General features: G+C 48.7%; 6 non-coding genes across 6 annotated transcripts; all 6 read right to left on the bottom strand.

The window, feature by feature from the left end:
• Window positions 1-717: 717 nt before the first annotated feature.
• On the bottom strand, window positions 718-881 carry LOC124596683. Its single transcript, XR_006978345.1, has one exon. It is a non-coding gene; the product is annotated as a U1 spliceosomal RNA (small nuclear RNA).
• Window positions 882-3,037: 2,156 nt separating this feature from the next.
• Window positions 3,038-3,201, bottom strand: LOC124596695. The gene has a single exon (XR_006978355.1). It is a non-coding gene; the product is annotated as a U1 spliceosomal RNA (small nuclear RNA).
• A 2,152-nt stretch (window positions 3,202-5,353) lies between these two features.
• On the bottom strand, window positions 5,354-5,517 carry LOC124596694. Its single transcript, XR_006978354.1, has one exon. It is a non-coding gene; the product is annotated as a U1 spliceosomal RNA (small nuclear RNA).
• Window positions 5,518-7,668: 2,151 nt separating this feature from the next.
• LOC124596693 lies at window positions 7,669-7,832 on the bottom strand. The gene has a single exon (XR_006978353.1). It is a non-coding gene; the product is annotated as a U1 spliceosomal RNA (small nuclear RNA).
• Window positions 7,833-9,984: 2,152 nt separating this feature from the next.
• Window positions 9,985-10,148, bottom strand: LOC124596692. The gene has a single exon (XR_006978352.1). It is a non-coding gene; the product is annotated as a U1 spliceosomal RNA (small nuclear RNA).
• Window positions 10,149-12,425: 2,277 nt separating this feature from the next.
• On the bottom strand, window positions 12,426-12,589 carry LOC124596682. Its single transcript, XR_006978344.1, has one exon. It is a non-coding gene; the product is annotated as a U1 spliceosomal RNA (small nuclear RNA).
• Window positions 12,590-20,594: the final 8,005 nt, after the last annotated feature.

Genomic DNA, 20,594 nt, shown 5'->3' with positions numbered 1-20,594 from the left:
GGCGAAACACAACACCTGCGACGACAAGACATTCCTTACAGTAAGTAAACGCTCACTGTCGTGGCCTAATAAACAGCCTACAGCGGTTCTCGTCCCATCACCGAATTTAAGCAACGCTGGCCCTCGTTGTCAGTGTGGCCGCCTGGGAGCACAAGTGGCTGTTGCCTAGAATTTCTCTTCCCCGTTTTCGGTACAGTTGGCCACGTCATTTCACATCCCCGCAAGCTCCTCAAGTGCCGCAAGTCTGCAAGTCTTGGGACGCTACGCTAGACGCTTGCTTCCGGCCCCCTCATGTACCTGGCCACAGACGACAAAGCGTTCGGCTGGGCGACGCCTCGGTGTACGCCGGCTCGCGCCACCGCGGTCGCCGTGCGTGCAGGGAATGTCGCGCCGTCCAATTGCGTTTGGCGCGCATTCCCCTGATGGACAGAGAAAGCCAAAAGTCGCCGTTCGGCCATTAATGTGGATGTCGTACCAGAGTTAGACCGCTTGTGCCATCTCGCGGCTGCCGCTACTACTACTGGTGCGCGTCCCCCGCGCTTATCGAACAGACAGTGTGCTCTGGCTCTGGGTTTGACGCCAGGTCGACGCAGACGTGTGGTACGCGCGTGCTGCTGCGTTTGGCAGTCCCTTGCGGAACACGTTGCTGGCCGAATGCTCAGACGCACTAGTTACCGACTGCTACCACAGAATACTGTGTTTGCAATTGAAATAGACACCGGGACAGCGCGAACGCAAGTCCCGACTACCAAAAATTATGCGCCCGAGTTACTCACATTTGGAGTAATCGCGGGGGTCAGCTCGACCGAAGTGCAATGGAAGAGCCTCACCCCGGAGGAACCGCCTTCATGATCACGGTATCCCCTACGCCAGGTAAGTATGATTTCGTCGCGCCACAGGCGAGAATTTGTAGTGCCTCGCGCTATCGAGATGTAACGAGAGCTCCTGACGTTTCCGCAATCGGCGAACAGAATGGTGGCCGTCCATGTACCTGTCTCCTTACAAGAGAGCTATTGGCTGTCGAGTTAGATGGCAGACAGTCGCAACAACGCTCCTCTGCCGAGAAAAAACGATGCATTTTGTGCGAGCAGCACCATACGGCTCGCGGCGCCGGCCGCTGCTGGGGTTAATTTACCGTTCCGTCCGGAAGATGGCGGGCCAAGTCCGGGTTGCCGCCTCCGGGCCCTCCTCTCCGTCTCCAACGAGCCCTCTTCCTCGGCTGTTGAAACCGCGAATGCGATCTGCGGAATGAGTGCTTTTTGCAGCCACAATGCAAGCCACACTTTATACTTTCGCTCCTTCCAGGAGAGCCCTTAGTGCTAGCAAATACGGCAGCATTGTCACGCGCGGTCGACTGTCGCCGAGCAACTGAAGGACCACAGCTCGTGAGTGTTGTGCGCGACGAACAAACAGGACGTCAGTGAACTCCAAGAACGAACATCAGCCAGCACGTTCGACATTCGACGCCGAGCAACAGAAGACACTTGAAAGGTAACACTTCTTTTTGCTTCTCCTTCCGAGTAGGACGTGGAAAGCTCGATCGAATATTTGTGCAAATTTTCATTCGGAATATGGACATATTTTCTTCGCGCATAAGAGAGAAAAATAAAGTTTCATTCATGACAACATTTCAGCTGTGTCGGGTTGATTTCGAAGATGCAGATTAATTGTGCGGTATTTGGTAAACGACTGATACCTTGTAGCAATCTTTGCTTAGACGTGGATTAGGTAAAGATAAAACTAAATTGCTTTTTGTTTGTAAACACAACACGTCAGGTGTGTAACAAAGCGATGGGAAACAAGGAAGTCTCTTTTCTGTGAATGTAGTGATGCAACAACGAATTCACTGAGGGCTACCCGTTTCTGCAATTAGTAATTTATTGAAACTGCCGCTATTACGCGTCTGTCAACGTAGAACTGGTGTGGTGTGTTACAGAAGGCACTGTTCGGATATTTTGTCAGTGAGTAGGGAGAAATTGTGTTTTTAATTACACTTGTTACAGAGAGAGAGAGAGAGAGAGAGAGAAAAGAAGAGTTTTATGTTATTTCCATTCCATTCGAAACCTATCTGTTCTCACTCCAAGGGCGCCCATACGACAGACAGTTTTGTACAGGGGGTGGGGGACGGCTGAATCTGGAGGTATGGTGTACTTTTAATATTTTGGAAGACGAATAGCGAGCTTGTAAAGTGGCCATAAACAGATTTGAAGTTCCGAACCTGTTAAAGACGTGTGTAATACAGACCTTTTGACTCGATTTCTTGCAAGAAAAACACCTGATAACATTGCGTTTTCTACTTTCCCTGAGAGCCCCGAGTACAGGCGAAACACAACACCTGCGACGACAAGACATTCCTTACAGTAAGTAAACGCTCACTGTCGTGGCCTAATAAACAGCCTACAGCGGTTCTCGTCCCATCACCGAATTTAAGCAACGCTGGCCCTCGTTGTCAGTGTGGCCGCCTGGGAGCACAAGTGGCTGTTGCCTAGAATTTCTCTTCCCCGTTTTCGGTACAGTTGGCCACGTCATTTCACATCCCCGCAAGCTCCTCAAGTGCCGCAAGTCTGCAAGTCTTGGGACGCTACGCTAGACGCTTGCTTCCGGCCCCCTCATGTACCTGGCCACAGACGACAAAGCGTTCGGCTGGGCGACGCCTCGGTGTACGCCGGCTCGCGCCACCGCGGTCGCCGTGCGTGCAGGGAATGTCGCGCCGTCCAATTGCGTTTGGCGCGCATTCCCCTGATGGACAGAGAAAGCCAAAAGTCGCCGTTCGGCCATTAATGTGGATGTCGTACAGAGTTAGACCGCTTGTGCCATCTCGCGGCTGCCGCTACTACTACTGGTGCGCGTCCCCCGCGCTTATCGAACAGACAGTGTGCTCTGGCTCTGGGTTTGACGCCAGGTCGACGCAGACGTGTGGTACGCGCGTGCTGCTGCGTTTGGCAGTCCCTTGCGGAACACGTTGCTGGCCGAATGCTCAGACGCACTAGTTACCGACTGCTACCACAGAATACTGTGTTTTGCAATTGAAATAGACACCGGGACAGCGCGAACGCAAGTCCCGACTACCAAAAATTATGCGCCCGAGTTACTCACATTTGGAGTAATCGCGGGGGTCGGCTCGACCGAAGTGCAATGGAAGAGCCTCACCCCGGAGGAACCGCCTTCATGATCACGGTATCCCCTACGCCAGGTAAGTATGATTTCGTCGCGCCACAGGCGAGAATTTGTAGTGCCTCGCGCTATCGAGATGTAACGAGAGCTCCTGACGTTTCCGCAATCGGCGAACAGAATGGTGGCCGTCCATGTACCTGTCTCCTTACAAGAGAGCTATTGGCTGTCGAGTTAGATGGCAGACAGTCGCAACAACGCTCCTCTGCCGAGAAAAACGATGCATTTTGTGCGAGCAGCACCATACGGCTCGCGGCGCCGGCCGCTGCTGGGGTTAATTTACCGTTCCGTCCGGAAGATGGCGGGCCAAGTCCGGGTTGCCGCCTCCGGGCCCTCCTCTCCGTCTCCAACGAGCCCTCTTCCTCGGCTGTTGAAACCGCGAATGCGATCTGCGGAATGAGTGCTTTTTGCAGCCACAATGCAAGCCACACTTTATACTTTCGCTCCTTCCAGGAGAGCCCTTAGTGCTAGCAAATACGGCAGCATTGTCACGCGCGGTCGACTGTCGCCGAGCAACTGAAGGACCACAGCTCGTGAGTGTTGTGCGCGACGAACAAACAGGACGTCAGTGAACTCCAAGAACGAACATCAGCCAGCACGTTCGACATTCGACGCCGAGCAACAGAAGACACTTGAAAGGTAACACTTCTTTTTGCTTCTCCTTCCGAGTAGGACGTGGAAAGCTCGATCGAATATTTGTGCAAATTTTCATTCGGAATATGGACATATTTTCTTCGCGCATAAGAGAGAAAAATAAAGTTTCATTCATGACAACATTTCAGCTGTGTCGGGTTGATTTCGAAGATGCAGATTAATTGTGCGGTATTTGGTAAACGACTGATACCTTGTAGCAATCTTTGCTTAGACGTGGATTAGGTAAAGATAAAACTAAATTGCTTTTTGTTTGTAAACACAACACGTCAGGTGTGTAACAAAGCGATGGGAAACAAGGAAGTCTCTTTTCTGTGAATGTAGTGATGCAACAACGAATTCACTGAGGGCTACCCGTTTCTGCAATTAGTAATTTATTGAAACTGCCGCTATTACGCGTCTGTCAACGTAGAACTGTGTGTGTTACAGAAGGCACTGTTCGGATATTTTGTCAGTGAGTAGGGAGAAATTGTGTTTTTAATTACACTTGTTACAGAGAGAGAGAGAGAGAGAGAGAGAAAAGAAGAGTTTTATGTTATTTCCATTCCATTCGAAACCTATCTGTTCTCACTCCAAGGGCGCCCATACGACAGACAGTTTTGTACAGGGGGTGGGGGACGGCTGAATCTGGAGGTATGGTGTACTTTTAATATTTTGGAAGACGAATAGCGAGCTTGTAAAGTGGCCATAAACAGATTTGAAGTTCCGAACCTGTTAAAGACGTGTGTAATACAGACCTTTTGACTCGATTTCTTGCAAGAAAAACACCTGATAACATTGCGTTTTCTACTTTCCCTGAGAGCCCCGAGTACAGGCGAAACACAACACCTGCGACGACAAGACATTCCTTACAGTAAGTAAACGCTCACTGTCGTGGCCTAATAAACAGCCTACAGCGGTTCTCGTCCCATCACCGAATTTAAGCAACGCTGGCCCTCGTTGTCAGTGTGGCCGCCTGGGAGCACAAGTGGCTGTTGCCTAGAATTTCTCTTCCCCGTTTTCGGTACAGTTGGCCACGTCATTTCACATCCCCGCAAGCTCCTCAAGTGCCGCAAGTCTGCAAGTCTTGGGACGCTACGCTAGACGCTTGCTTCCGGCCCCCTCATGTACCTGGCCACAGACGACAAAGCGTTCGGCTGGGCGACGCCTCGGTGTACGCCGGCTCGCGCCACCGCGGTCGCCGTGCGTGCAGGGAATGTCGCGCCGTCCAATTGCGTTTGGCGCGCATTCCCCTGATGGACAGAGAAAGCCAAAAGTCGCCGTTCGGCCATTAATGTGGATGTCGTACCAGAGTTAGACCGCTTGTGCCATCTCGCGGCTGCCGCTACTACTACTGGTGCGCGTCCCCCGCGCTTATCGAACAGACAGTGTGCTCTGGCTCTGGGTTTGACGCCAGGTCGACGCAGACGTGTGGTACGCGCGTGCTGCTGCGTTTTGGCAGTCCCTTGCGGAACACGTTGCTGGCCGAATGCTCAGACGCACTAGTTACCGACTGCTACCACAGAATACTGTGTTTGCAATTGAAATAGACACCGGGACAGCGCGAACGCAAGTCCCGACTACCAAAAATTATGCGCCCGAGTTACTCACATTTGGAGTAATCGCGGGGGTCGGCTCGACCGAAGTGCAATGGAAGAGCCTCACCCCGGAGGAACCGCCTTCATGATCACGGTATCCCCTACGCCAGGTAAGTATGATTTCGTCGCGCCACAGGCGAGAATTTGTAGTGCCTCGCGCTATCGAGATGTAACGAGAGCTCCTGACGTTTCCGCAATCGGCGAACAGAATGGTGGCCGTCCATGTACCTGTCTCCTTACAAGAGAGCTATTGGCTGTCGAGTTAGATGGCAGACAGTCGCAACAACGCTCCTCTGCCGAGAAAAACGATGCATTTTGTGCGAGCAGCACCATACGGCTCGCGGCGCCGGCCGCTGCTGGGGTTAATTTACCGTTCCGTCCGGAAGATGGCGGGCCAAGTCCGGGTTGCCGCCTCCGGGCCCTCCTCTCCGTCTCCAACGAGCCCTCTTCCTCGGCTGTTGAAACCGCGAATGCGATCTGCGGAATGAGTGCTTTTTGCAGCCACAATGCAAGCCACACTTTATACTTTCGCTCCTTCCAGGAGAGCCCTTAGTGCTAGCAAATACGGCAGCATTGTCACGCGCGGTCGACTGTCGCCGAGCAACTGAAGGACCACAGCTCGTGAGTGTTGTGCGCGACGAACAAACAGGACGTCAGTGAACTCCAAGAACGAACATCAGCCAGCACGTTCGACATTCGACGCCGAGCAACAGAAGACACTTGAAAGGTAACACTTCTTTTTGCTTCTCCTTCCGAGTAGGACGTGGAAAGCTCGATCGAATATTTGTGCAAATTTTCATTCGGAATATGGACATATTTTCTTCGCGCATAAGAGAGAAAAATAAAGTTTCATTCATGACAACATTTCAGCTGTGTCGGGTTGATTTCGAAGATGCAGATTAATTGTGCGGTATTTGGTAAACGACTGATACCTTGTAGCAATCTTTGCTTAGACGTGGATTAGGTAAAGATAAAACTAAATTGCTTTTTGTTTGTAAACACAACACGTCAGGTGTGTAACAAAGCGATGGGAAACAAGGAAGTCTCTTTTCTGTGAATGTAGTGATGCAACAACGAATTCACTGAGGGCTACCCGTTTCTGCAATTAGTAATTTATTGAAACTGCCGCTATTACGCGTCTGTCAACGTAGAACTGTGTGTGTTACAGAAGGCACTGTTCGGATATTTTGTCAGTGAGTAGGGAGAAATTGTGTTTTTAATTACACTTGTTACAGAGAGAGAGAGAGAGAGAGAGAGAAAAGAAGAGTTTTATGTTATTTCCATTCCATTCGAAACCTATCTGTTCTCACTCCAAGGGCGCCCATACGACAGACAGTTTTGTACAGGGGGTGGGGGACGGCTGAATCTGGAGGTATGGTGTACTTTTAATATTTTGGAAGACGAATAGCGAGCTTGTAAAGTGGCCATAAACAGATTTGAAGTTCCGAACCTGTTAAAGACGTGTGTAATACAGACCTTTTGACTCGATTTCTTGCAAGAAAAACACCTGATAACATTGCGTTTTCTACTTTCCCTGAGAGCCCCGAGTACAGGCGAAACACAACACCTGCGACGACAAGACATTCCTTACAGTAAGTAAACGCTCACTGTCGTGGCCTAATAAACAGCCTACAGCGGTTCTCGTCCCATCACCGAATTTAAGCAACGCTGGCCCTCGTTGTCAGTGTGGCCGCCTGGGAGCACAAGTGGCTGTTGCCTAGAATTTCTCTTCCCCGTTTTCGGTACAGTTGGCCACGTCATTTCACATCCCCGCAAGCTCCTCAAGTGCCGCAAGTCTGCAAGTCTTGGGACGCTACGCTAGACGCTTGCTTCCGGCCCCCTCATGTACCTGGCCACAGACGACAAAGCGTTCGGCTGGGCGACGCCTCGGTGTACGCCGGCTCGCGCCACCGCGGTCGCCGTGCGTGCAGGGAATGTCGCGCCGTCCAATTGCGTTTGGCGCGCATTCCCCTGATGGACAGAGAAAGCCAAAAGTCGCCGTTCGGCCATTAATGTGGATGTCGTACCAGAGTTAGACCGCTTGTGCCATCTCGCGGCTGCCGCTACTACTACTGGTGCGCGTCCCCCGCGCTTATCGAACAGACAGTGTGCTCTGGCTCTGGGTTTGACGCCAGGTCGACGCAGACGTGTGGTACGCGCGTGCTGCTGCGTTTGGCAGTCCCTTGCGGAACACGTTGCTGGCCGAATGCTCAGACGCACTAGTTACCGACTGCTACCACAGAATACTGTGTTTGCAATTGAAATAGACACCGGGACAGCGCGAACGCAAGTCCCGACTACCAAAAATTATGCGCCCGAGTTACTCACATTTGGAGTAATCGCGGGGGTCGGCTCGACCGAAGTGCAATGGAAGAGCCTCACCCCGGAGGAACCGCCTTCATGATCACGGTATCCCCTACGCCAGGTAAGTATGATTTCGTCGCGCCACAGGCGAGAATTTGTAGTGCCTCGCGCTATCGAGATGTAACGAGAGCTCCTGACGTTTCCGCAATCGGCGAACAGAATGGTGGCCGTCCATGTACCTGTCTCCTTACAAGAGAGCTATTGGCTGTCGAGTTAGATGGCAGACAGTCGCAACAACGCTCCTCTGCCGAGAAAAACGATGCATTTTGTGCGAGCAGCACCATACGGCTCGCGGCGCCGGCCGCTGCTGGGGTTTAATTTACCGTTCCGTCCGGAAGATGGCGGGCCAAGTCCGGGTTGCCGCCTCCGGGCCCTCCTCTCCGTCTCCAACGAGCCCTCTTCCTCGGCTGTTGAAACCGCGAATGCGATCTGCGGAATGAGTGCTTTTTGCAGCCACAATGCAAGCCACACTTTATACTTTCGCTCCTTCCAGGAGAGCCCTTAGTGCTAGCAAATACGGCAGCATTGTCACGCGCGGTCGACTGTCGCCGAGCAACTGAAGGACCACAGCTCGTGAGTGTTGTGCGCGACGAACAAACAGGACGTCAGTGAACTCCAAGAACGAACATCAGCCAGCACGTTCGACATTCGACGCCGAGCAACAGAAGACACTTGAAAGGTAACACTTCTTTTTGCTTCTCCTTCCGAGTAGGACGTGGAAAGCTCGATCGAATATTTGTGCAAATTTTCATTCGGAATATGGACATATTTTCTTCGCGCATAAGAGAGAAAAATAAAGTTTCATTCATGACAACATTTCAGCTGTGTCGGGTTGATTTCGAAGATGCAGATTAATTGTGCGGTATTTGGTAAACGACTGATACCTTGTAGCAATCTTTGCTTAGACGTGGATTAGGTAAAGATAAAACTAAATTGCTTTTTGTTTGTAAACACAACACGTCAGGTGTGTAACAAAGCGATGGGAAACAAGGAAGTCTCTTTTCTGTGAATGTAGTGATGCAACAACGAATTCACTGAGGGCTACCCGTTTCTGCAATTAGTAATTTATTGAAACTGCCGCTATTACGCGTCTGTCAACGTAGAACTGTGTGTGTTACAGAAGGCACTGTTCGGATATTTTGTCAGTGAGTAGGGAGAAATTGTGTTTTTAATTACACTTGTTACAGAGAGAGAGAGAGAGAGAGAGAGAAAAGAAGAGTTTTATGTTATTTCCATTCCATTCGAAACCTATCTGTTCTCACTCCAAGGGCGCCCATACGACAGACAGTTTTGTACAGGGGGTGGGGGACGGCTGAATCTGGAGGTATGGTGTACTTTTAATATTTTGGAAGACGAATAGCGAGCTTGTAAAGTGGCCATAAACAGATTTGAAGTTCCGAACCTGTTAAAGACGTGTGTAATACAGACCTTTTGACTCGATTTCTTGCAAGAAAAACACCTGATAACATTGCGTTTTCTACTTTCCCTGAGAGCCCCGAGTACAGGCGAAACACAACACCTGCGACGACAAGACATTCCTTACAGTAAGTAAACGCTCACTGTCGTGGCCTAATAAACAGCCTACAGCGGTTCTCGTCCCATCACCGAATTTAAGCAACGCTGGCCCTCGTTGTCAGTGTGGCCGCCCTGGGAGCACAAGTGGCTGTTGCCTAGAATTTCTCTTCCCCGTTTTCGGTACAGTTGGCCACGTCATTTCACATCCCCGCAAGCTCCTCAAGTGCCGCAAGTCTGCAAGTCTTGGGACGCTACGCTAGACGCTTGCTTCCGGCCCCCTCATGTACCTGGCCACAGACGACAAAGCGTTCGGCTGGGCGACGCCTCGGTGTACGCCGGCTCGCGCCACCGCGGTCGCCGTGCGTGCAGGAATGTCGCGCCGTCCAATTGCGTTTGGCGCGCATTCCCCTGATGGACAGAGAAAGCCAAAAGTCGCCGTTCGGCCATTAATGTGGATGTCGTACCAGAGTTAGACCGCTTGTGCCATCTCGCGGCTGCCGCTACTACTACTGGTGCGCGTCCCCCGCGCTTATCGAACAGACAGTGTGCTCTGGCTCTGGGTTTGACGCCAGGTCGACGCAGACGTGTGGTACGCGCGTGCTGCTGCGTTTGGCAGTCCCTTGCGGAACACGTTGCTGGCCGAATGCTCAGACGCACTAGTTACCGACTGCTACCACAGAATACTGTGTTTGCAATTGAAATAGACACCGGGACAGCGCGAACGCAAGTCCCGACTACCAAAAATTATGCGCCCGAGTTACTCACATTTGGAGTAATCGCGGGGGTCGGCTCGACCGAAGTGCAATGGAAGAGCCTCACCCCGGAGGAACCGCCTTCATGATCACGGTATCCCCTACGCCAGGTAAGTATGATTTCGTCGCGCCACAGGCGAGAATTTGTAGTGCCTCGCGCTATCGAGATGTAACGAGAGCTCCTGACGTTTCCGCAATCGGCGAACAGAATGGTGGCCGTCCATGTACCTGTCTCCTTACAAGAGAGCTATTGGCTGTCGAGTTAGATGGCAGACAGTCGCAACAACGCTCCTCTGCCGAGAAAAACGATGCATTTTGTGCGAGCAGCACCATACGGCTCGCGGCGCCGGCCGCTGCTGGGGTTAATTTACCGTTCCGTCCGGAAGATGGCGGGCCAAGTCCGGGTTGCCGCCTCCGGGCCCTCCTCTCCGTCTCCAACGAGCCCTCTTCCTCGGCTGTTGAAACCGCGAATGCGATCTGCGGAATGAGTGCTTTTTGCAGCCACAATGCAAGCCACACTTTATACTTTCGCTCCTTCCAGGAGAGCCCTTAGTGCTAGCAAATACGGCAGCATTGTCACGCGCGGTCGACTGTCGCCGAGCAACTGAAGGACCACAGCTCGTGAGTGTTGTGCGCGACGAACAAACAGGACGTCAGTGAACTCCAAGAACGAACATCAGCCAGCACGTTCGACATTCGACGCCGAGCAACAGAAGACACTTGAAAGGTAACACTTCTTTTTGCTTCTCCTTCCGAGTAGGACGTGGAAAGCTCGATCGAATATTTGTGCAAATTTTCATTCGGAATATGGACATATTTTCTTCGCGCATAAGAGAGAAAAATAAAGTTTCATTCATGACAACATTTCAGCTGTGTCGGGTTGATTTCGAAGATGCAGATTAATTGTGCGGTATTTGGTAAACGACTGATACCTTGTAGCAATCTTTGCTTAGACGTGGATTAGGTAAAGATAAAACTAAATTGCTTTTTGTTTGTAAACACAACACGTCAGGTGTGTAACAAAGCGATGGGAAACAAGGAAGTCTCTTTTCTGTGAATGTAGTGATGCAACAACGAATTCACTGAGGGCTACCCGTTTCTGCAATTAGTAATTTATTGAAACTGCCGCTATTACGCGTCTGTCAACGTAGAACTGTGTGTGTTACAGAAGGCACTGTTCGGATATTTTGTCAGTGAGTAGGGAGAAATTGTGTTTTTAATTACACTTGTTACAGAGAGAGAGAGAGAGAGAGAGAGAAAAGAAGAGTTTTATGTTATTTCCATTCCATTCGAAACCTATCTGTTCTCACTCCAAGGGCGCCCATACGACAGACAGTTTTGTGAGAGAGAGAGAGAGAGAGAGAGAGAGAGAGAGAGAGAGAGAAAAGAAGAGTTTTATGTTATTTCCATTCCATTCGAAACCTATCTGTTCTCACTCCAAGGGCGCCCATACGACAGACAGTTTTGTACAGGGGGTGGGGGACGGCTGAATCTGGAGGTATGGTGTACTTTTAATATTTTGGAAGACGAATAGCGAGCTTGTAAAGTGGCCATAAACAGATTTGAAGTTCCGAACCTGTTAAAGACGTGTGTAATACAGACCTTTTGACTCGATTTCTTGCAAGAAAAACACCTGATAACATTGCGTTTTCTACTTTCCCTGAGAGCCCCGAGTACAGGCGAAACACAACACCTGCGACGACAAGACATTCCTTACAGTAAGTAAACGCTCACTGTCGTGGCCTAATAAACAGCCTACAGCGGTTCTCGTCCCATCACCGAATTTAAGCAACGCTGGCCCTCGTTGTCAGTGTGGCCGCCTGGGAGCACAAGTGGCTGTTGCCTAGAATTTCTCTTCCCCGTTTTCGGTACAGTTGGCCACGTCATTTCACATCCCCGCAAGCTCCTCAAGTGCCGCAAGTCTGCAAGTCTTGGGACGCTACGCTAGACGCTTGCTGCCGGCCCCCTCATGTACCTGGCCACAGACGACAAAGCGTTCGGCTGGGCGACGCCTCGGTGTACGCCGGCTCGCGCCACCGCGGTCGCCGTGCGTGCAGGGAATGTCGCGCCGTCCAATTGCGTTTGGCGCGCATTCCCCTGATGGACAGAGAAAGCCAAAAGTCGCCGTTCGGCCATTAATGTGGATGTCGTACCAGAGTTAGACCGCTTGTGCCATCTCGCGGCTGCCGCTACTACTACTGGTGCGCGTCCCCCGCGCTTATCGAACAGACAGTGTGCTCTGGCTCTGGGTTTGACGCCAGGTCGACGCAGACGTGTGGTACGCGCGTGCTGCTGCGTTTGGCAGTCCCTTGCGGAACACGTTGCTGGCCGAACGCTCAGACGCACTAGTTACCGACTGCTACCACAGAATACTGTGTTTGCAATTGAAATAGACACCGGGACAGCGCGAACGCAAGTCCCGACTACCAAAAATTATGCGCCCGAGTTACTCACATTTGGAGTAATCGCGGGGGTCAGCTCGACCGAAGTGCAATGGAAGAGCCTCACCCCGGAGGAACCGCCTTCATGATCACGGTATCCCCTACGCCAGGTAAGTATGCTCTCGTCGCGCCACAGGCGAGAATTTGTAGTGCCTCGCGCTATCGAGATGTAACGAGAGCTCCTGACGTTTCCGCAATCGGCGAACGGAATGGTGGCCGTCCATGTACCTGTCTCCTTACGAGAGAGCTATTGGCTGTCGAGTTAGATGGCAGACAGTCGCAACAACGCTCCTCTGCCGAGAAAAACGATGCATTTTGTGCGAGCAGCACCATACGGCTCGCGGCGCCGGCCGCTGCTGGGGTTAATTTACCGTTCCGTCCGGAAGATGGCGGGCCAAGTCCGGGTTGCCGCCTCCGGGCCCTCCTCTCCGTCTCCAACGAGCCCTCTTCCTCGGCTGTTGAAACCGCGAGTGCGATCTGCGGAATGAGTGCTTTTTGCAGCCACAATGCAAGCCACACTTTACTTTCGCTCCTTCCAGGAGAGCCCTTAGTGCTAGCAAATACGGCAGCATTGTCACGCGCGGTCGACTGTCGCCGAGCAACTGAAGGACCACAGCTCGTGAGTGTTGTGCGCGACGAACAAACAGGACGTCAGTGAACTCCAAGAACGAACATCAGCCAGCACGTTCGACATTCGACGCCGAGCAACAGAAGACACTTGAAAGGTAACACTTCTTTTTGCTTCTCCTTCCGAGTAGGACGTGGAAAGCTCGATCGAATATTTGTGCAAATTTTCATTCGGAATATGGACATATTTTCTTCGCGCATAAGAGAGAAAAATAAAGTTTCATTCATGACAACATTTCAGCTGTGTCGGGTTGATTTCGAAGATGCAGATTAATTGTGCGGTATTTGGTAAACGACTGATACCTTGTAGCAATCTTTGCTTAGACGTGGATTAGGTAAAGATAAAACTAAATTGCTTTTTGTTTGCAAACACAACACGTCAGGTGTGTAACAAAGCGATGGGAAACAAGGAAGTCTCTTTTCTGTGAATGTAGTGATGCAACAACGAATTCACTGAGGGCTGCCCGTTTCTGCAATTAGTAATTTATTGAAACTGCCGCTATTACGCGTCTGTCAACGTAGAACTGTGTGTGTTACAGAAGGCACTGTTCGGATATTTTGTCAGTGAGTAGGGAGAAATTGTGTTTTTAATTACACTTGTTACAGAGAGAGAGAGAGAGAGAGAGAGAGAGAGAGAGAGAGAGAGAGAGAGAGAGAGAAAAGAAGAGTTTTATGTTATTTCCATTCCATTCGAAACCTATCTGTTCTCACTCCAAGGGCGCCCATACGACAGACAGTTTTGTACAGGGGGTGGGGGACGGCTGAATCTGGAGGTATGGTGTACTTTTAATATTTTGGAAGACGAATAGCGAGCTTGTAAAGTGGCCATAAACAGATTTGAAGTTCCGAACCTGTTAAAGACGTGTGTAATACAGACCTTTTGACTCGATTTCTTGCAAGAAAAACACCTGATAACATTGCGTTTTCTACTTTCCCTGAGAGCCCCGAGTACAGGCGAAACACAACACCTGCGACGACAAGACATTCCTTACAGTAAGTAAACGCTCACTGTCGTGGCCTAATAAACAGCCTACAGCGGTTCTCGTCCCATCACCGAATTTAAGCAACGCTGGCCCTCGTTGTCAGTGTGGCCGCCTGGGAGCACAAGTGGCTGTTGCCTAGAATTTCTCTTCCCCGTTTTCGGTACAGTTGGCCACGTCATTTCACATCCCCGCAAGCTCCTCAAGTGCCGCAAGTCTGCAAGTCTTGGGACGCTACGCTAGACGCTTGCTGCCGGCCCCCTCATGTACCTGGCCACAGACGACAAAGCGTTCGGCTGGGCGACGCCTCGGTGTACGCCGGCTCGCGCCACCGCGGTCGCCGTGCGTGCAGGGAATGTCGCGCCGTCCAATTGCGTTTGGCGCGCATTCCCCTGATGGACAGAGAAAGCCAAAAGTCGCCGTTCGGCCATTAATGTGGATGTCGTACCAGAGTTAGACCGCTTGTGCCATCTCGCGGCTGCCGCTACTACTACTGGTGCGCGTCCCCCGCGCTTATCGAACAGACAGTGTGCTCTGGCTCTGGGTTTGACGCCAGGTCGCCGTGAGTGCAGGGAATGATGCTGTGAGGAAAATGATCAAAGAAGATCCACATCTTAGATTTTGCGACATTGAAGGGACTCTAAATATTGGATCAACAGCAACACAGGCCATCGTTCATAGTCACTTAGGCCTTACTAAGAAATGTGCCCGTTGGGTGCCACATTCCCTGACAGAAAGCCAAAAGGAGGTGAAAGTGGACTGGTGTCGTTTCATGCTCGAAAAAGTTAATGGAGGGAAGTCCTAAGACACCTACAATATCGTCTCAGGTGATGAAACGTGGGTCTACCATTATGACCCTGAAACGAAGAGAACCTTCTGTGTTGTGCTTTCCAGGGTAGGAACCACCCACAATAGTTGAACGAAGTCAGAGCTCTGGAAAAAAGATGGTGGCAACATTTTTCAAAAAAATCGGGCATTTCACCTCTGTGTCCTTATACACACGTCCTACAGTCAATGCTGAATGGTACGTGAACGATTGTCTGCCAAAAGTCATTGCCACATGGGAGTCACAGCATCCAAAGTCCAGGAGTGGGCACCTTCCGCTGCATCACGACAATGCATCTGCGCACAGGGCTGCCAGAATGATGGACTTTATGGGGAAGGAAAACGTGCAAGTGTTACCCCATCCCCCCTATTCACCTGACCTGGTCCCCTGTGACTTCTTTCTGTTCCCTAAGACTAAGGAAAAAATTCGAGGGCAGCGGCTTTCATCAGATGAAGAGGCCATTGCAGCGTACGAGAGTGCACTGACATCCCAAAAGAAGCTTGGATTGACGTATTTTATAAGTGGTTTCAGAGAACGGAAAAACGTATACATGCTAATGGAGAGTATTTTGAAAAGTTGTAAACATTTTCTTGCAAATAATTTTTTTCACACATTCTGCTAAAAACTTTCGGCATAGCCCTCGTATGTCGTACTGGTACATAAATCCGGAAAATCAAAGTGCTCATTTGAAATGTTAAAAAATGTTACTTATAAGGGCGACTTAAAGTGCTGAGAAACAATTAGTAAGCATAGTCGTCCTTAAAAAGGACCGAGGAAAAACTGAACCTCTGTGATGTGAGACCTCCGCTCCAACAAATACACTACTGGCCATTAAAATTGCTACACCACGATGATGACGTGCTACAGACGCGAAATTTAACCGACAGGAAGAAGATTCTGTGATATGCAAATGATTAACTTTACAGAGCATTCACACAAGTTTGGCGCCTGTGGCGACACCTACGACGTGCTGACATGAGGAGTTTCCAACCGATTTCTCAGACACAAACAGCAGTTGACCGGCGTTGCCCGGTGAAATGTTGTTGTGATGCCTCGTGTAAGGAGGAGAAATGCGTACCATCACATTTCCGACATTGATAAAGGTCGGATTGTAGGCTATCGCGATTGCCGTTTATCGTATCGCGACATTGATGCTCGCGTTGGTCGAGATCCAATGACTGTTAGCAGAATATGGAGTCGGTGGGTTCAGGAGGGTAGCACGGAACGCCGTGCTGGATCCCAACGGCCTCGTATCACCAGCAGTCGAAATGACAGGCATCTTATCCGCATGGCTGTAACGGATCGTGCAGCCACGTCTCGATCCCTGAGTCAACAGATGGGGTCGTTTGGAAGACAACAACCACCTGCACGAACAGTTCGACGAAGTTTGCAGCAGCATGGAATAGCAGCTCGGAGACCATGGCTGCGGTTTCCCTTGACGCTGCAACACAGACAGGAGCGCCTGAGATGGTGTACTCAACGACGAACCTGGTTACACGAATGGCAGAACGTCATTTTTTCGGATGAATCGAGGTTCTGTTTACAGCATCATGACGGTTGCATCCGCGTTTGGCGACATCGCGGTGAACGACATTGGAAGCGTGTATTCGTCATCGCCATATTGGCGTATCACCCGGCGTAATGTTATATGGTGCCATTGGTTACTCGTCTCGGTCACCTCTTGTTCGCACTGACGGCACTTTGAACAGTGGACGTCACATTTCAGATGTGTTACAACCCGTGGCTCTACCCTTCATTCGATCCCTGCGAAACGCTACATTTCAGCAAGATAATGCACAACCGCATGTTGCAGGTCCTGCACGGGCCTTTCTGGATACAGAAAATGTTCGACTGCTACCCTGACCAGCACATTCTCCAGATTTCTCACCAACTGAAAACGCCTGGTCAATGGTGGCCGAGCAACTGGCTCATCACAATACGCCAGTCACTACTCTTGATGAACTGTGGTATGGTATGCATGGGCCATCCAAGCTCTGTTTGACTCAATGCCCAGGCTTATCAAGGCCGTTATACGGCCAGAGGTGGTAGTTCTGGGTAGTCATTTCTCAGGATCTATGCACCCAAATTGTGTGAAAATGTAATCACATGTCAGTTCTAGTATAATATATTTGTCCAACATATACCTGTTTATCATCAGCATTTCTTCTTGGTGTAGCAATTTTAATGGCAAGTAGTGTACAAAATTCACAGGTATTGTCTCAAAGGTGTAGCCATAGTTCTTGGGTGCTGTTCCGAATATGGCAAAGCTCCGTTGCTTAGCGGCACATGTCTGCAGTACAGGAGCATTTGGAAGCCAAATGATTGCTAAGAAAAGTGGAGAAGGAAAAATTAGACGTCTCTGTAACGAGTGCTTCAGAATCTTGTTAATAGTTCAGCAGACAGATTAAATAAGACACAAATAGAACCTAAAAAGAATGATGAGGATAGATGTCTGCAAAAAACTTGCCAAAGAAGACCAATGTAGTGAGCCATATGGCACAAGGCACTTGGGAACAGCTGACTCGAATGAAGCTGGTGTATTGTCCATACTTTTAAACACCGAGACACTGAATACTAAAGCAATTACCTGAATATTTGCCTGTTTCAACGATAACAATAAAATATTTAATTTAGTGACTTTTCTTTTACCCATTTTTTATTTTCCTTTTCGCCTTTCTGCTGTGCGGTCGGCAATGTTATATGCGTTGTCGCACCGTTAGTGCCAGTTGGTTGTTGGATTCCGGGTGATTACGCAGATAAGGAAAAAAAAATTCCCGGATTTATCCCGGATTTCCCGGTTAAAAATACACTTTCTCTCGGGTGAAAACATACTTTTTCCCTGTTAACTGACAGTATATTTTCTCTCGGAACTGTATAGCTTATCAGTCCTTTGAATGATTATGGTTTTATACATGGGTGTAGAATTTCCTGGCGCTTTAGAAAACTAAACGCAGGGGAAAAAACGCGTTTTGGAAAGATCTTTGATGTGCAGCAACATGTACGCTGCATATTTTCTTATTACGAAAGTATAAATTCGAATTCCATCAAACACCGCATGTTACTTTCCGAAGCATTGAAATCGAGATTGCGATGCGCTTTTGTAAGCCAGTCAAGAGCTCATGTCACGTGATCTCACCAGCCGATGACAGCGGGTATTCAGAGCTTAGGACACGTGAGGTAGTCAGCGAATAGCAACATCGCTGTTAAGTAGCGCGAACACACAAACAGAAAAAGTTAGTGGTTTAGATTAATATACATAGTGTTGCTACACGAAACGCAAAACTTTCACATAAAATATTTGTCTATAAGATTAATACGCTGCAAGAGAAGCTAAGCTTTCACATATAATGCTGGTCTTACATGCACGTGTTACAATTTAAGATATATCACACAAATGTGCCAGTAAATTTTTTAATACCGACATAAATGTCTGATCTTCTGGGCTCTAAATTCATCTCAATGGCTGGTCATCAGAGTTGATTTTTAAATGAGATTCAAACGCTCTGTGATTTAAGAAATTCATCATACATTCTCGCACATCGTTCCGGTGTAACTGCCAGAATGGTACTTTGCTGGTAACGCTTTTCAAACCACCATTTGGAATATTTTCCAGCGATCTGTTAGAAATAGGTTCGATTCTGCAGTTGCCAGAGAGCGCCAGATGACAGGCGTCACCGCGCTTGCGCAGCTACGCAGGAGGCCCGTATGTTCGTACGTGTAAAACACTAAAAGATCTTACATTGTGTTATAAAAGAAGCAAGACATCAGAGGATACTCCAAGAGCATCGGAATTTCGTGATCCATACTAAAATGTGCACATTTACAGTGCACATCCATTCGTATGTCCAGGTTCCCAGTGAAGTAGGCCACGACCTGATATTAAGCTTTTCAATGTGGTTTTCGGGAAGTAAATTTTCTTGGAGCACCAGGATTGTGTTACCTCATGTTTGGTTCTTTATTATGGCATAATGCCTTACGTGCTAGAAGTTGAAAACGTGCACTTGAAATGCAGCTAACAGTGTGTGGAATTGAACACTTCGTTTCAAATATATTGTCTGCCTCAGCGGAAAAGATTAATAAAAGAACATTTCTTTAGCAAACCGACAAAAATGACTTCATTGTTCTGCAAGGCAATTAATGCTTGACTGTCAGAATGGTGGAAATGAAATAGTCTGCAACTAATAACACATTTTAGCCTTCCGTAATTATGTCAGTGTATTTTAATTCACTTGATAGCTCCCGGCCACAGAAATCTGTTTTATTTTCATTTGACGTGAGAGCAGTAAACGAAGAGGAAACAGCAAAATCACTAAATGTAAACATGGATCACGTGTAGACTACTCACTTCCCCACAGTAACTCAGACTGCTCTGCGCATCAGCCCCGGATCAAAGATATTTCTGAACCGGGGCAATACCCCGCCACTCCCTCAAGCGTTTCAGATAGGACGTCAAAATTAGAAAAAAAAATCGAATTTTAAAAAATATGTTCATTTTGTAGCGCACATCTTTCTGAAGAGTCTGATTCATAAAGCATATGTGTTCGAGGAAATGTAATATATGTTATTTGGTCGTAAGTGTGCCAAAGTGCAGCATTCTTCTAGCGCACGTCACTGTACTTCGCTCTGTGGAATTGAAACGTGTATGTCCTGTGGTGCCTCTCCTGCTTACAGCCGGCCGGTTTGACATCCTGTCCCACTTAAAAAAAAACTCTTCAGAAATTTTGTACTCGTTATTCCCTGTCAGTTAACAACTTGCTGCTTTGGGTGACATAAAATTAAATATAGGATATATAAACACAGTAAAGACATGAGACAAGCAAGACAATACACATTTCTTCAATCCTTCGCTCCTAGAATTTTTGTCTCTCTAATCTTGCTACAGCTTTACATGGCGTGCTTTCCTTTCTGCGAAAGAATCTATTACCTCATCAAAGTTCGTCAAACGTTTTGCTACATGTAAAGTCGAAACGTCGTTGTCAAATACTGAAAAGCTGTTAATACAAATAGGATCCAAGACGTGTGTAGTTTCCCGATCTGATTACGTCTATTTTGTCACTGTCTGCTAGATAGAACAAAACAGGCCTTTCTAATACTGCAAAAATTGTAACACACCAAATAAACGAGACTTTTGGCACAAACGATCTTTTTTGTAACGACAGAATATAATTCACAAAGTACCAATATCAAATGCCTATTAGGCCCACTACAAGCAAAAAGCTTTACGTTAGGAAATAGTTTCACACTTCATTCATACGCTGCAGTTTCTCAAGCATGATATCGAAAAGTAGTAGTACAAAATTTTTATACAAACTTGGAATCGTCATATTGTTCCATAATTTATGTGATGTCCCCGTTTCTTCTCCTTCCTCGGTCTAACAAACAGTCTTGTGATCACTAATTCTGTAACTATTCCTGCCAATGTCAAAGCTTATTCGACGGTTAACTTCACTAACTCTGCCAGAATCACCGGTTTAGGTTATCCCGCGATTATTCTCCGGCTAGACGTTGTTACATGTTCGTACAACGAGTTTCCCGCGCTACTTCCAGAATAGAACTTAAAGCGACTGCTAGCCGGGGACTGTACAACTGGTCCTTACTAGTACAACGATCTGGCCAAAAATTTTCTGTCAAAATTTCATTTTCTTGGGTACACCATGAAGGTAATAGGTAATCTTTCTTACCTGTATTCG

This window comes from Schistocerca americana, chromosome 2 (genome assembly GCF_021461395.2).
Source record: "Schistocerca americana isolate TAMUIC-IGC-003095 chromosome 2, iqSchAmer2.1, whole genome shotgun sequence".
Taxonomy (NCBI): domain Eukaryota; kingdom Metazoa; phylum Arthropoda; class Insecta; order Orthoptera; family Acrididae; genus Schistocerca; species Schistocerca americana.
The sequence above is the reverse complement of the archived record's forward strand: the minus strand, read 5'-3'. Positions and strand labels throughout refer to the sequence as shown.